At 49.3% G+C, this 15323-nt stretch overlaps 1 protein-coding gene across 13 annotated transcripts in view; it reads left to right on the plus strand.

Annotated features, from left to right (window-relative positions):
* LOC118390897 (transcription factor 7-like 2) overlaps window positions 1-15323 on the plus strand; it is an 81305-nt gene that overhangs the window by 25820 nt on the left and 40162 nt on the right. The gene's annotated exons all lie outside the window — the stretch shown is intronic.

Raw genomic sequence — 15323 nt, forward strand, 5'->3', positions numbered from 1 at the left:
CAGTAAACATTGAGAAGCAGGTAACCGCATATGCACCTGGTATACCTCACCGCAAACGACTTCAAACAGTCAGAGGCACCTTCACAGCACCTTAACCATTTCACAGCCATCCACGGCAGGCAGCATTCAAGGAACAGCGTCAACAATGAACGCCTCGATGCCTTAATCAGTTAAGGCAGGGCCACAGCAAAACTTCCTTGTCAGACACTCCCTAACTAACTATCCGACAGGCCTATACACAGCCCAGCGCCACACAGTCCAGACGTACACAGTCCAGACCTGCACAGTCCAGACCTGCACAGTCCAGACCTGCACAGCCCAGTGCTACACAGTCCATCCAGCCCTACACAGCCCAGCCCTACAAAGTCCAGCCCTACACAGTCCATCCAGCCCGACACAGTCCAGGCCTACATAGTCCATCCAGCCCTACACAGCCCAGCCCTACACAGCCCAGTGCTACACAGTCCAGCCCTGCACAGTCCAGACCTGCACAGTCCAGACCTGCACAGTCCAGACCTACACAGTCCAGCCCTGCACAGTCCAGCCCTACACAGTCCATCCAGCCCTACACAGCCCATTGCTACACAGCCCAGTGCTACACAGTCCAGCCCTGCACAGTCCAGACCTGCACAGTCCAGACCTGCACAGTCCAGACCTGCACAGTCCAGCCCTGCACAGTCCAGCCCTACACAGTCCATCCAGCCCTACACAGCCCAGCCCTACACAGTCCAGCCCTACACAGCCAAGCCCTACACAGCCCAGCGCTACACAGTCCGGCCCTGCACAGTCCAGACCTACACAGTCCAGACCTGCACAGTCCAGACCTACACAGTCCAGCCCTGCACAGTCCAGCCCTACACAGTCCATCCAGCCCTACACAGCCCAGCCCTACACAGCCAAGCCCTACACAGTCCAGACCTACACAGTCCAGCCCTACACAGCCCAGCCCAAAGGAGTCCAGCCCTAAGGAGTCCAGACCTACACAGTCCAGCCCTGCACAGTCCAGCCCTACACAGTCCAGCCCTACACAGCCCAGCCCTACACAGCCAAGCCCTACACAGTCCAGACCTACACAGTCCAGCCCCACAAATTACAGCCCTGGAGAGTCCAGCCCTATATAGTCCAGGCCTGCACAGTCCAGCGATACACAGTCCAGCCCTGCACAGACCAGCCCTGCACAGTCCAGACCTACACAGTCCAGCCCTGCACAGCCCAGACCTAAAAAGTCCAGCCCTGCACAGCCCAGCGCTGCACAGTCCAGCCCTGCACAGTCCAGCCCTGCACAGTCCAGCCCTGCACAGTCCAGCCCTGCACAGTCCAGCCCTACACAGTCCAGACGTACACAGTCCAGCCCTGCACAGTCCAGCCCTACACAGTCCAGACGTACACAGTCCAGCCCTGCATAGTCCAGACCTACACAGTCCAGCCCTGCATAGTCCAGACCTACACAGTCCAGCCCTACACAGTCCAGCCCTGCACAGTCCAGCCCTGCACAGTCCAGCCCTGCACAGTCCAGCCCTGCATAGTCCAGACCTACACAGTCCAGCCCTGCACAGTCCAGCCCTGCATAGTCCAGACCTACACAGTCCAGTTATATGTACATATAACTAGGAATAAAGACACTCGGAAACAGGATAGATAATTAACAGTAGCAGCAGCGTATGTGATGAGTCAAAAAAAGTTAGTGAAAAGGGGTCAATGCAGATAGTTAAATAGTTAACCAAATAGCTACCCGGACTAAGTATTTAGCTGTCATATGGCTTGGGATTAGAAGCTGTTCAAGGTCCTGTTGGTTCCAGACTTTGTTCATCGGCACTGCTTGCCATGCGGTAGCAGGGAGAACAGTCTACTACTTGGTGGCTGGAGTCTTTGACAATTTTTTGTGCCTTCCTTTGACACCGCCTGGTATAGAGGTCTTGGATGAAAGCGAGAGCCCATGCAAAATATTTTCAACCTCTTGAGGGGGAAGAGGCATTGTCTTGGCCTCTTCACAACTGTGCTGGTGTGTGTGGACCAAGATAGATTCTTAGTGATGCGGACACCGATGAACTTGAAGCACTCAACTCGCTCCACTACAGCCCCGTCGATGTAAATGGGGGTGTGCTCGGCCCTCTGTTTCCTATAGTCCACGATCAACTCTTTTGTCTTACTGAAGTTGAGGGAGTGGTTGTTGTCAAGTCCAATCCAATGTATTTAGAAAACCCCTTTTTACATCAGCAGATGTCACAAAGTGCTTACACATAAATCCAGCCCCAAACCCCAAAACAGCAAACTATGCAGATGTAGAATCACACTGCCAGGTCTCCTGACCTCCTCCTTGTAGGCCGTCTCATCGTCAGGCCAACCAGCCAACTTGTCAGCCAACTTAATAATAGTGTTGGAGTTGTGCTTGGCCACGCAGTCGTGGGTGAACAGGGAGTAGAGGAGGGGACTAAGCACGCACCCCTGGAGGGCCCCTACCCTCACCACCTGGGGGCGGCCCGTCAGGAAGTCCAGGATCCAGTTGAAGAGGGAGGAGTTTAGTCCCAGGGTCCTTAGCTTAGTGATGTGCTTGGAGGGGACTATGGTGTTGAACACTGAGCTGTAGTCTATAAACAGCATTCTCACATAGGTGATCCTCTTGTCCAAGTGGGCAGTGTAGAGTGCAATACAGAGTTGCTTCGTCTGTGGTTCTGTTGGGGCGGTATGCGAATTGGAGTGGATCCAGGATGTCTGGGATGATGGTATTGATGTATTGGTATTGAGACATGGCCAGCCTTTCAAAGCATTTCATGGCTACAGAAGTGAGTGCTATGGGGCAATAGTCATTTAGACAGGTCACCTTGACGTTCTTGGGCACAGCGTCTATTTTGGTCTGCTTGAAACATGTTAAAGACACGACGGATGTTTAAAACGCACTGGGAGAGCGTGTTTACAGTGTCTTAGCTGTCACTGATCTGTCATTGATCCACTGATATTCATCTGTGAATCCCCCAGTTTCTAAATCAGTGAGGCTCCTCAGCAGCGTCTCTCTCTGAGGAGCAGCAGATGCCCTGGTGACTAAGAGAAAGAGCACTCTGTTGTGTTCCTGGAGGCTTCGGCCACTCACTGCAGTTGGTTGTCTTTTCTGAATGGGAGCGCAGACAGTGAACGGTCTTTATCAAGTCAAACTGACTGGGAGCACAGAAGTCATCTGCGTCCCAAATGGCAACCTATTCCCCACATAGGGTGCCATTTGGGATGCACGGACGACTCCCCAGTGTTTTACGCTCCCACTTGCTTCATCTCCTTTCCAGAACGTGTCCAACCCGGGAGATTTACAGCAGCGTGTCGTATTAGAATGAAATCATTGTGACTGGGGACCCAGAGCCCCCTCTCTGGGGGGGGTGTAGAAAGAGGGCTCCAAAGTTAATATGTCGAATTAGACTTTACCACTTTGTCTTCATTAAAAGCAGAGAGCTATCCCGGCTCAAGTAGATTTCCCTCCTCATTAATTCAAGCCAACCCAGGGAATACTGTTTTCAATTATACATTCATTAACAAAACATTATGTCAATGTGATACATTTTTGATGAGGGGAAACAAGGGAGATGACTGTTGATGTTTTTTAGGTTAATTTTACCACAGGGAAGGAAGAAGGTCCCCGAAAGTCCCTTATGCCCGTAGTACGCTCTGCTTCTAATGCAAAGTTTACAAGTGGATATGATATGTATAGGGTGCGTAATGTTATTTAACTTAAGTGATATAATAAGCTTGTGTTCATTATTAGCACTTAAACAGCCTGATAACTTTTGTAGTGTTTGTTTCAGGCCTTATTTTCTTCGATCCTGGGTTAGTTCTTTCGCCACCTTACCAGAGAGAGCTGCCTTCGAGGGAATTGCATGGGCGACATGGAGGAGGGCACAATCAAAGTCATACCGTCAAACACAGCACGTTTCAAACGGATTGAGATGGATGAGAAACATATCGCAAGACTCACTGATCCACGGCTGCTGTGTAACAGTATTGTGCAGAATAGCAGCATAGAGCTGCGTCCCAAATGGCACCCTATTCCATATCTGGTGCACTACTTTTTGACCAGGGCCCCATAGGGTGCCATTTAGGACATGGGCAATGTCCTTCCTGCTAACTACCATGTGATGACGTGCATGAAGGATTTTCCTCTATAGGACATGTTTTTATGTGATCGTGATCTCTGGTCTTTGTATTGCCCAGTGAACGTTACCTTTCGAATGTACAGAATACTGCGCCTGTCTCGGCGGTGCGGCTTGGAAGTCGTGTTAAGACTCCGTCCCGATGGTTTTGCCTGCAGCTTGTCTGTGTACGCCTCGCTCGTCTCATCGTTTACAGTGGTGTGAGGTTAAACCTGTTGTGGTTCACCATGGAAAATAAAGGGTCTGTCACTGTTTGTCAGACCCTTTGTGTCACTGTGAGCAACACAAACACAGCAGTTCGTCGACCGTGCACAGTGCGCCGGAAACCTTTCAGCGGTCCCATCCGCTCTTGGCCTCAGCCCTTGCTACTGCTGCTGTCACAAATGGAGCAACATGTGCAAATCCCTATTTTATTTGACCTTGACAGGTTATTTTGAACCCGGTTGTCAGGTACTATCCTATCTTCGACCTTGCTCTTTGTTGTACGTCCATCCCAGCAGCTGTGGCCCCTCAGCTCTGAATGAAGAAGTGAGTTAAATGCAGTGGATAAAACAAATGCTCCCTTCCCCAGAAGGGACAGCGCTAACTCCATGTATAAGAAGTTAACGATGTCAGATGTTTGCATTGTGTGCTGTGGTCATGGTTTGTTTTGTTTTGCAGCAGTGGGGGGTCTTCAGTTGTGTAATGGATCAGGTGACGTGAGTGAGTGAGTGATGGGTCTGTGTCAGCACCATCCCCACTCCCCAGCAGCCTCCCTCCCAGCATATCCCAGCTCCCAGGCGCAGTAGCACGGAGGGAAGCCTGCCTGGAAGGAGTGGGCTCGGCCGGCTCTGTAAAGGCAAAACACACCCGTCTTTTCCATGTTGCTATTGGAGCGTGATGAAACAAGGCCGATGGACATATCTCGGCTGCATCTGAGGACCACACTGTGGCCTTAAAGATGACAAGCTGCTCCTGGTTAGCGTATTGGCTCCGATGAGCCCCACGCTAGAAGACGACAGTCAGGGAGCAATTATGGGATGCAGCAGAGGCAGGGAGGCAGTGCTGCAGGTCCCAGGCAGGGAGGCAGTGCTGCAGGTCCCAGGCAGGGAGGCAGCGCTGCAGGTCCCAGGCAGGGAGGCAGCGCTGCAGGTCCCAGGCAGGGAGGCAGCGCTGCAGGTCCCAGGCAGGGAGGCAGCGCTGCAGGTCCCAGGCAGGGAGGCAGCGCTGCAGGTCCCAGGCAGGGAGGCAGCGCTGCAGGTCCCAGGCAGGGAGGCAGCGCTGCAGGTCCCAGGCAGGGAGGCAGCGCTGCAGGTCCCAGGCAGGGAGGCAGCGCTGCAGGTCCCAGGCAGGGAGGCAGCGCTGCAGGTCCCAGGCAGGGAGGCAGCGCTGCAGGTCCCAGGCAGGGAGGCAGCGCTGCAGGTCCCAGGCAGGGAGGCAGCGCTGCAGGTCCCAGGCAGGGAGGCAGCGCTGCAGGTCCCAGGCAGGGAGGCAGTGCTGCAGGTCCCAGGCAGGGAGGCAGCGCTGCAGGTCCCAGGCAGGAGGCAGCGCTGCAGGTCCCAGGCAGGGAGGCAGCGCTGCAGGTCCCAGGCAGGGAGGCAGCGCTGCAGGTCCCAGGCAGGGAGGCAGCGCTGCAGGTCCCAGGCAGGGAGGCAGCGCTGCAGGTCCCAGGCAGGGAGGCAGCGCTGCAGGTCCCAGGCAGGGAGGCAGTGCTGCAGGTCCCAGGCAGGGAGGCAGCGCTGCAGGTCCCAGGCAGGGAGGCAGTGCTGCAGGTCCCAGGCAGGGAGGCAGCGCTGCAGGTCCCAGGCAGGGAGGCAGTGCTGCAGGTCCCAGGCAGGGAGGCAGCGCTGCAGGTCCCAGGCAGGGAGGCAGCGCTGCAGGTCCCAGGCAGGGAGGCAGTGCTGCAGGTCCCAGGCAGGGAGGCAGTGCTGCAGGTCCCAGGCAGGGAGGCAGCGCTGCAGGTCCCAGGCAGGGAGGCAGTGCTGCAGGTCCCAGGCAGGGAGGCAGCGCTGCAGGTCCCAGGCAGGAGGCAGCGCTGCAGGTCCCAGGCAGGGAGGCAGCGCTGCAGGTCCCAGGCAGGGAGGCAGCGCTGCAGGTCCCAGGCAGGGGAGGCAGTGCTGCAGGTCCCAGGCAGGAGGCAGCGCTGCAGGTCCCAGGCAGGGAGGCAGCGCTGCAGGTCCCAGGCAGGGAGGCAGCGCTGCAGGTCCCAGGCAGGGAGGCAGCGCTGCAGGTCCCAGGCAGGGAGGCAGCGCTGCAGGTCCCAGGCAGGGAGGCAGTGCTGCAGGTCCCAGGCAGGGAGGCAGCGCTGCAGGTCCCAGGCAGGGAGGCAGTGCTGCAGGTCCCAGGCAGGGAGGCAGCTCCCGAGGAGCTCACTGGGAGGGAGCGGTGTTCACATGTGCAACCGTACATTTACATTTACAAATCTTCTGCAAAAATTCATCTGACTGTAGGACAAATAAGGTCCATTGTGTTAGCGGGGATGGAGGGAGAGTACAGAGTCGTACGAGACCATGTTCAAACAGGCCCTCCCAGCAACTTTTTGAGAGAGAGAGAGAGAGAGAGAGAGAGAGAGAGAGAGAGAGAGAGAGAGAGAGAGAGAGAGAGAGAGAGAGAGAGAGAGAGAGAGAGAGAGAGAGAGAGAGAGAGAGAGAGAGAGAGAGAGAGAGAGAGAGAGAGAGAGAGAGAGAGAGAGAGAGAGAGAGAGAGAGAGAGAGAGAGAGAGAGAGAGAGAGAGAGAGAGAGAGAGAGAGAGAGAGAGAGAGAGAGAGAGAGAGAGAGAGAGAGAGAGAGAGAGAGAGAGAGAGAGAGAGAGAGAGAGAGAGAGAGCCCTGCATGGCACTTTATTTTGGGGTGAAAATTACACAGTGAGAAGGCTTACTGTGTTATTTGTACTGATTATCGATCGCTCAATGCCACCCTTTTGCTAGGCAGCTTGGCAGTGTCCCGAGAACCGCTGGCAACCTTGTTCTCTAGGGAGGGTAGTGTCCCAGCCAAACGGCCCTGGGCCTGGAGGAGTGTAAACCCAGTGATGACAGTGGTTCTCTGTGATGCTGGACCACAGGGGGGCCCCCTGGGGCTGGGAGTGCTGCTCTGTGGTTTTGCCCTCGTTGGGTTGGCTCACTGCCGACGGAGCTCTGCCGACTCCTGGAAGACCGACTGCTCATGGAGAAGCTGACTCTGCTTTTAGAAGTGGCCAGTCAGAAAGGCGGGGCACTAAATAGGGAATAGGGCGCCATTTGGGATGCACCCGGTGCAAGTCACTCCTGCTACACAGAACTCAGGGGAGAAGCTGCCCTTTCTGCCTTCACTCACTGGACCAGCCTGAGGTTTCCACCTCGCACAGCCGTGATGAGCAAAGTTCCTGAGCTGCTCACAAGCAAAACGCTGCCCATCTAACTCTGTCTCGTCTACAAGGTCAGCTGTCATTAAGGGTTAAAGACCGACATGCTGGGGATGGGGATGACTCTCCCCTGTAGGTCTTTGCGTCTCCAGTGCCCCTGGATATAAGAGAGAGCTTGAACATCTCCTGAAGATTAAAGGCACACAGAGATGGAGTGACACGAGCTAATAGTGTACAAAGGCAGGCAAATGGAAAGGCTTTAATTGACGTGTGTGTGGGGACAGACACACACTCACACATTGACCCTCGTGACGAGCAGCGCGCCCTCAAAAGGATCTGTGTGTCCGGTCGGTGTGTCTCAGTGCCATTGATCTCTTTAATCAATTGATCTGGCTCTCGTTCGCCACTCAAAATGCATTAAGGTGCCACTCCATGCACCTTTATAGCTCTGTTTGGTTGGTGGCCTTTTTTTATGCTATTATTTGGTATAAACATGATGAGGGTTTTTCGAGGGCTCATCGAGTACTTGCAGTGTGTGGATTTTCTTAGTGATGCACCGATATGACATTTTTGGCCGATACCGAAATCTGATATTTTCCTTGACAAAAAAACGATACCGATAACCGATGTTTAACATTTTACATTTACATTTACATTACATTTACATTTAAGTCATTTAGCAGACGCTCTTATCCAGAGCGACTTACAAATTGGTGCATTCACCTTATGACATCCAGTAGAACAGTCACTTTACAATAGTGCATCTAAATCTTAAAGGGGGGGGGGGTGAGAAGGATTACTTATCCTATCCTAGGTATTCCTTAAAGAGGTGGGGTTTCAGGTGTCTCCGGAAGGTGGTGATTGACTCCGCTGTCCTGGCGTCGTGAGGGAGTTTAGCGGGCTTTTAAGCATTCTAGTACAGTTAAATAGTTAACACACACACATGGACGCAGTGGTCTAAGGCACTACATCTCAGTGCAAGAGGCATCACTACAGTCCCTGGTTCGAATCCTGGCTGCATCACATCCGGTCGTGATTGGGAGTCCCATAGGGCAGCTCACAATTGGCCCAGCGTCGTCCGGGTTTGCCGGGGTAGGTCGTCATTGTAAATAATCATTTGTTCTTAACTGACTTGGCTAGGTACATAAAGGTTACACACACACACACACACTGGCCGAAAAGTTATTTTGTTGGCATTTACGCATGTCCCCATTACCAGTAAAACATCATCAAAACCTATTTCTTTCACCTACTTGCTGTGCTGTTTTCAGTGTTCTTTTGTTCAGTTGTTTATTTTTCAACCAAGATTGCATCATACTGTACATGTCATGCAATGTTTCAGCTCTGTCTGGAAAAGGGGCCATCTTCACTCCATAGAAACCAGTCAGCACTAACGTTGCACACTAGCTGCTAGCTAACTGTTTAGCTTAACATTGACAAAGTCAGAATAGGCATGTGAATTAGGAATTAGAATACGAATACTACACTGAACAAAAATATAAATGCAACATGTAAAGTGTTTGTCCCATGTTTCATGAGCTATCTCAAATGTTGTGCACATTTGTTTACATCCCTGTCAGTTTTGTTGAGCAGGCGTTTCAATGTCATGACAGAGGGTCTCACGTCTGCTGCAGGCGCAGGCGCAGTCGATGAGCTTATTTCTCGAGTCAGTTTTTTCGAATGGAGCTAGCTGGTGTGATCATGTTTCCAAGTTTCAAACATGTTGTCAAATGCCATTGAAATGGCAGCAGCGGTATGACAACTAGCGTATTCATGAGCATGAAATATGACTTTCTTCAGTACGAAACCCTTGATGACCCACTGTGCTGTCAGACTCACCATGCACATGGGGCTGATATCGCTGATCCAAATGTCAGTCGTGAAGCTAATAGCAGTGACTATGTTACTGTGTTACTCCGCTAGGGCAACTTATGAAAAATAGTGTACCGGGGCTCGACCAGTCGGCGAAAGCCAACATCACCCACGACAGAGAACGGTTGATTGTCAAGGGCAATGAATTCCATTATCTTGCCGTTAATGGATTTTGCCTTTGAGTTGTCTCGCTGACATTTCCATATTCTTTCAAATGACTGCTGAAATGACTTGTTGACTGCTCGATCCACACAGCAGACATTGTGGACTAGGTTAGGAATGCTGTGTTGCACGTGTAGCGCAAAATTGTAGGCAGCGTCATTATGTCATGTACCTACGTTGTGTACAAAGATATTCTCATCTTTCTGTGCTATATAGGCAGGCACGTCAGCTTTGACTTCGATTTTGCACATCGGCGTTAAAACTAGATATTGGCATTCTTAGCTAATATCGGCCGTTCTGACATGTTCACCGATATATTGTGCATCCCTAGATTTAATAATAATAAGAAGAAGATAATGAGAATGGTTGGTTATGAGACGTGGTGAAGAAGAGAAATAGGCTAGTTGATTTTGAATCCTGCCTTCTTCATAGACCAGGGCTGTAGATGTTGTAGATGTAGATGTTGACAACCTGTTGTTTATTCATTTTGTATTTTCTGCTGCAGCAAACTTTTATGGTGCGTCAAATACATTTTGTAGATGTAGTGACGAAAACGAGAGACGACATCGTTTGCATGCGAAGCCAAATGACTGGCTCGTGTGCTCACTGGATAGACCAGAGACATCAAATTACAAGGAGACGTATGAACTAAGAATGTATTATTTGTGTGTCGTGTCACCTCTTACTTTGTGTGTGGTCGGGCTCTTCTCTGTGTTGCTCTGAGGTCTGCTCAATCTCATCACAGTTGTTGCGTTGTGTGAAACACCAAGAACAGAACGGTCTTCACCAAATCATATGGGCTGTTTGATGTCACGGTCCGGAATTTCAAGAGATAATCTTTTTTATATACTCGAAGGCCTGGCTGTGTCGTGTCATTCTCGCACACCGTGTCTTTTCTCCTATCTTGTGCTGGATACAGCTCGTGTCGCATCCCTGGAAGAGTGATTGTCTGAATGGCCTCGGTCGGTTTCCTTGGTCTTCACTTAACTGAATACATGAAGGTGGGGATGCTCATCTGACAGATCTCAAAGTTTAAAAACATTTTTTTTTATGGTGCCCACTGCAATTGTTTAGGGGCTTTCCCTGCACTCAACATAGCTCCCAAATCCAAACTGACATTGGTTATCTTAGCACGAAAGACACTCTACACTGTTGCGAAACTCTCCGTCCCTTGAAGGAAAACCGTTGAAATACTGTACGCATGCATCACTTTGACAAACTTGTCATAAATACTCACCACAATATTCCTCGTCTGGAGTGATGTCAGGCGATGGTATTTTTTATTATATGAAAAGCCATTGGTAAAATGGGAACAGCATGTCGGTCCCAGCTAGGGGAGTTCTGGCTTGCAAATATACAAGTGATTCCAAAATATTATTTCATAGACAGAACCCACAGGACAAGGCTCCTTCGAGCCGTCTTCTTCTTGGTTGAGTTCCAATGATATCTGTGGCCACATCAGAGCGTTGGGCCCTGTGATATCTGAGCCTGGTGGCTTAAATTGGAATGGCTGGTGGACTTAAAGCCTACCATGAGGTCCAGCTCTGGGAGACTGGTCAATGATGTAACGCTCATTCAATAACAAACCATTAGCCTTCCAGGCAGGCACACAACGTCTTTTTTAACAGTCCCGTTTCCACGGGGGGGACGGACTCTTTCCTTTCTTTCTCTCTCTCTCTCTCTCTCTTTCTTTCTTTCCATCTCACTCTCTGTCTTTCTTGACACTCGTCACCGTTCTCCCCTCACTCAAAGGCTTGAACAAACAAACAAACAGCAGGGGGTTTGAGTCTCAAATCTATAATTCAAACCAGTCAACTACTGTGAGGATGTTTCCTAGCAAACCGTCAACATGCCTCTCGGGATTTGAGTTCAAATCAAGGAACGGCATGTTCAAAACTTTTTAGGTTTTCCCTATACGTTTTAAACCTTCAATCAATGTTTATGTAATTCATCACGCATCAACTATAGGGTTTGATTATATATGTAGGCAGAGGTTTAGTGTTCTATTTTTTAGGTGAGGGAGCGCAACAAAAAGAATGAATGATGTCATAATTTCTCAATCAAAGTTTGTACCGACCGACTATTGAATATCATTATAGAATATGCATGAAATGCATCCCCCAATTGCAAAGTCTACCTATGCCCACACATACTGTCTCAAGAAAAAAACTGATATTTTCAATACCCTCAAACACAAAGTTAGCCATACCTAATAAAAAAAATAGGCCATCATCACTGTCAATAAATCTGGACGTTTTTCCGGTGAAATGTCCAAACTGCATGCCAATCATTTGATCTGAATCAGTTTCATGCATTGAGCTCTTCTTGAATGACTGTTTTGTGAGTGATATAAAGCAGATGGTGTTAATTAACAAACTACAAGCCTTTCTTGTACTCCCATTTTGTTTGAATCAAAGCATATATATCCTGCCTAGTGGCGCACACTGTTGAGTTTCGGCTGCATGACACATTTCTGGGGACTATTCAGTTTATGTTAAGAATTAACTGAGGTGTTTTTGGTGTGACATATTATAGGCCTGCTATGCTACAGGATATGCTGTTATAATCCGTTCTGTTATGTAAAATACAAATGAATCATTATGTGATCTTGCGAGACTTTGATTCAGCTTTGATCGAACTTTACTCAACGAGCACCATTTTGAGAAGTGATAGTCTTCTATTTGTAATCATAATAGATGTAAGTGATGAGTAGGACTGTTAGGGGCGTAGGGAACAGATCTTGATGATGAGGGTTATTTTAAGCGATTTGCGGTGCTGAAAGGACAGCACCGTAACCAAGTGGTCACATATCGCTCTGGGTTCCACTGCGCAGGAGGGAGTTTTATGAACGTCAAGTCAGACACGCGGTGAATTTGGATCCTAGATCTCGTTGGTGTGATGATAAGGTTCATGCGGGGGATCCGTTTGTCTGCATACGCAATAGAGGCGGTACGTTTCGGTCAGCTTAGCACTCGGACAGTAGGGCGAGTTCAAGTGCGTCGTAGGCCTACTTAAACCCCAAGTCCATAACATGCTGTTTTGAGGACATCCGTTTCAGCAACCCCTGACGTTTTCTGTCAGTGGCAGTTCTTGTTATGTCCGATTTGGCCCGCTCAAAGGGCCTCTGCACACACCTACAGTTATTCATAATTCGCGCCCCTGCCAGAGAGAGAAGACAGGGAAGAAACCACCAATTACCTACCTGTAGGCTGCTATAGCCTATATATTTATTGAGTTTGTCATTCTATCGTTTTCATGGAATTTTAGTGGTAATTAAATATAATTTATTTAGAATTTTCCAAATGAATTTTCCAGAAATATTTTGACCTTGAATATTTAGCATCCTCAAATTGAAAAAAGGGAGGGAACGGTATGCGGCAACATCCCTGTTGGTAGGGCCACTAATAGATTGTGGTGGACAGGGTGGCAGCAGTCTAAGGCACTGCATCGCAGTGCTAGAGGCGTCACTACAGTCCCGGGTTCGATCCCAGGCTGTATCACAACTGACCGCGATCGGCAGTCCCATAGGGCGGCGCACAATTGACCCCAGTTTAGGTGAGAGGGTTTGGCCGATGTAGGCCATCATTGTAAATAAGACTTTGTTCTTAACTGACTAGTTCAATAAAATTAAAATAAATAGATACGTCCATGTTCTAACTTCAGGTGAATCAAGGGGCTTAGGATGTGTCTCAACAGGGGGTTTCCTCACAGGCTTAAGTTGATGTTTAATTAAGTTACATTAAGCTAAGACGTAGCAGAACACACACCATCCGCATCTCACCTCCTCTGTCTGTCCGGCAGCAGCAGATCCGCCTCAGAGCAGTGCAGTGCCGGATGAAGGGGTTTGACTCTCACTCTCACACACACACATGGCTGAGAGGAGTGAGCCGGCACAGATTTCCACAGAGCGGGGCCTCGGCGGCCGTAGAGAGGGCCCAGCCCAGCAGGTGGGCTCTGAGATACGAGACAGAGGAACAGCTCGGGGCTGTGTGGAATAGGGTAGGAGGGAGGGAAGAGGAGGAAGGAGAAGGGGAGGGCATATCCACTGGAATCACTTCAGCCACAGGGGCAAAGAGAATTAATCAGACAGAATAAATTATGACATGAAAGAAGATCATCCACCCCCCTTCTCTGTGCATGCATTAAGCAGCCATGTTTCCCTAATCCCCACTATTTACTACTGCATCTAACTCTGGATGGATAGGGATGATGCATGCGGTTTTGGATAGATAGAGGATTTGGGTGTGTATGGACTGTTTGTGCTGGTTTTGAATGGATTGATCCATTTCTCGATAGCCATCGAACTGAGCAGATGGAAAGCAGAATCAGGGACAGCGTAGACTTCATCTGTGTCATGTCAGTGTCAATGGCTAATCAGCACGAGTTTGTTGTGCTTTGAAGAACAGGGAGTTCAGGGCCTCGTTAGACAGCTAGACAGACAGTGTTCACCTTCCTCAACAGTAGGTGCAGGGTGTTGAGGGCTACACTGTAGTAAGTCAATGGAGTCTATTGATAAGAAAGATGTTTTGTATGGTTTATAAACGATTTAAATAAAACATGTAAAAATTAAAGAGAGAAAGAAAGAATCTCTCCAGATCTTTCAGACCAATGCAATGTTCTGATTGGTCAGTTGCCTCACGCCTGTTTTGTCCACCAATGATTTGTTCATCTCCACTGGGTAGATGTTAGGCTGGGGAGAACATTCCCCTCCTCCTTCCTTCAATTCCTCTACCATCCTCCCCTCGGGAGGAAGAGGGTCATCTCTAAGGTCAAAGTAGAGGGAAAGCTCTCTCAGACGCAATAGATAGATATCAAAGGCATTGTCTACGTCCCATATGCCACCCTATTCCCTTTATAGTGCCATTAGTTTATTCATTAGCATGGCTTTGTTTGTAAACACGGGAAAGCAGAATTGACCATTTACACTTCATAGACTGATTCATGGCACAGGAACTTGTGGTGATGTTTACACAATTCGGGCATCATGCCGTTCTCTGGGGGGGCGTTGAGATGTCTGAACTGAAAGTGACCTCTTGGACTGAAACAGTTACCACTTCCATACGGAACACAGGGCTGCCATTCTTATTTGCAATTTTCCATACGCACGCACGCACACACAAACACACACAAACACACACACACACACACACACACACACACACACACACACACACACACACACACACACACACACACACACACACTCACACACACTGTTAACAGATATTAGTGGTCTACATGTGTAGTATACATGCATGTTTTCTATCCAAATAGCTCAGAGTGTCTCCCCCCCATCAGAGACTCTCCTCTCTTCTCCCAGTTCTTTGACGTTCCCACCATTTAACCCATAAGAGTCTAAGCCCTCTGTCTAAGCTGGGGGGGGGTTCTACTAAAGCTTAATTGTTTTAAGAAGGTCATACCAAGGATCATTTTTTTATTTGATTTTGAATTTTAAGACCCCTTGAAGTATGAAAAGTAGTATACCGCTATTAGCCCATACAAACACATTGAATTACAGATTCACTACATGGAACAACAGTTTCTTCTGAAGTGTCTGTTCTATGTCTGAGAGATAAACTACACAACCAAAGGTATGTGGACACCTGCTTGTTGAACATCTCATTCCAAAATCATGGGCATTAATATGGAGTCGGTCCCCCTTTTGCTGCTATAACAGCCTCCACTCATCTGGGAAGGCTTTCCACTAGATGTTGGAACATTGTCGCTGGGTGTCACGTTCTGAGCTTTATTTCCTTTGTTTTGTCGTTATTTAGTATGGTCAGGGCGTGAGTTGGGGTGGGCAGTCTATGTTTGTTTTTCTATGTTTCGGCCTAGTA

The sequence above is a fragment of the Oncorhynchus keta genome, chromosome 12 (genome assembly GCF_023373465.1).
Source record: "Oncorhynchus keta strain PuntledgeMale-10-30-2019 chromosome 12, Oket_V2, whole genome shotgun sequence".
In the NCBI taxonomy this organism is placed as follows: domain Eukaryota; kingdom Metazoa; phylum Chordata; class Actinopteri; order Salmoniformes; family Salmonidae; genus Oncorhynchus; species Oncorhynchus keta.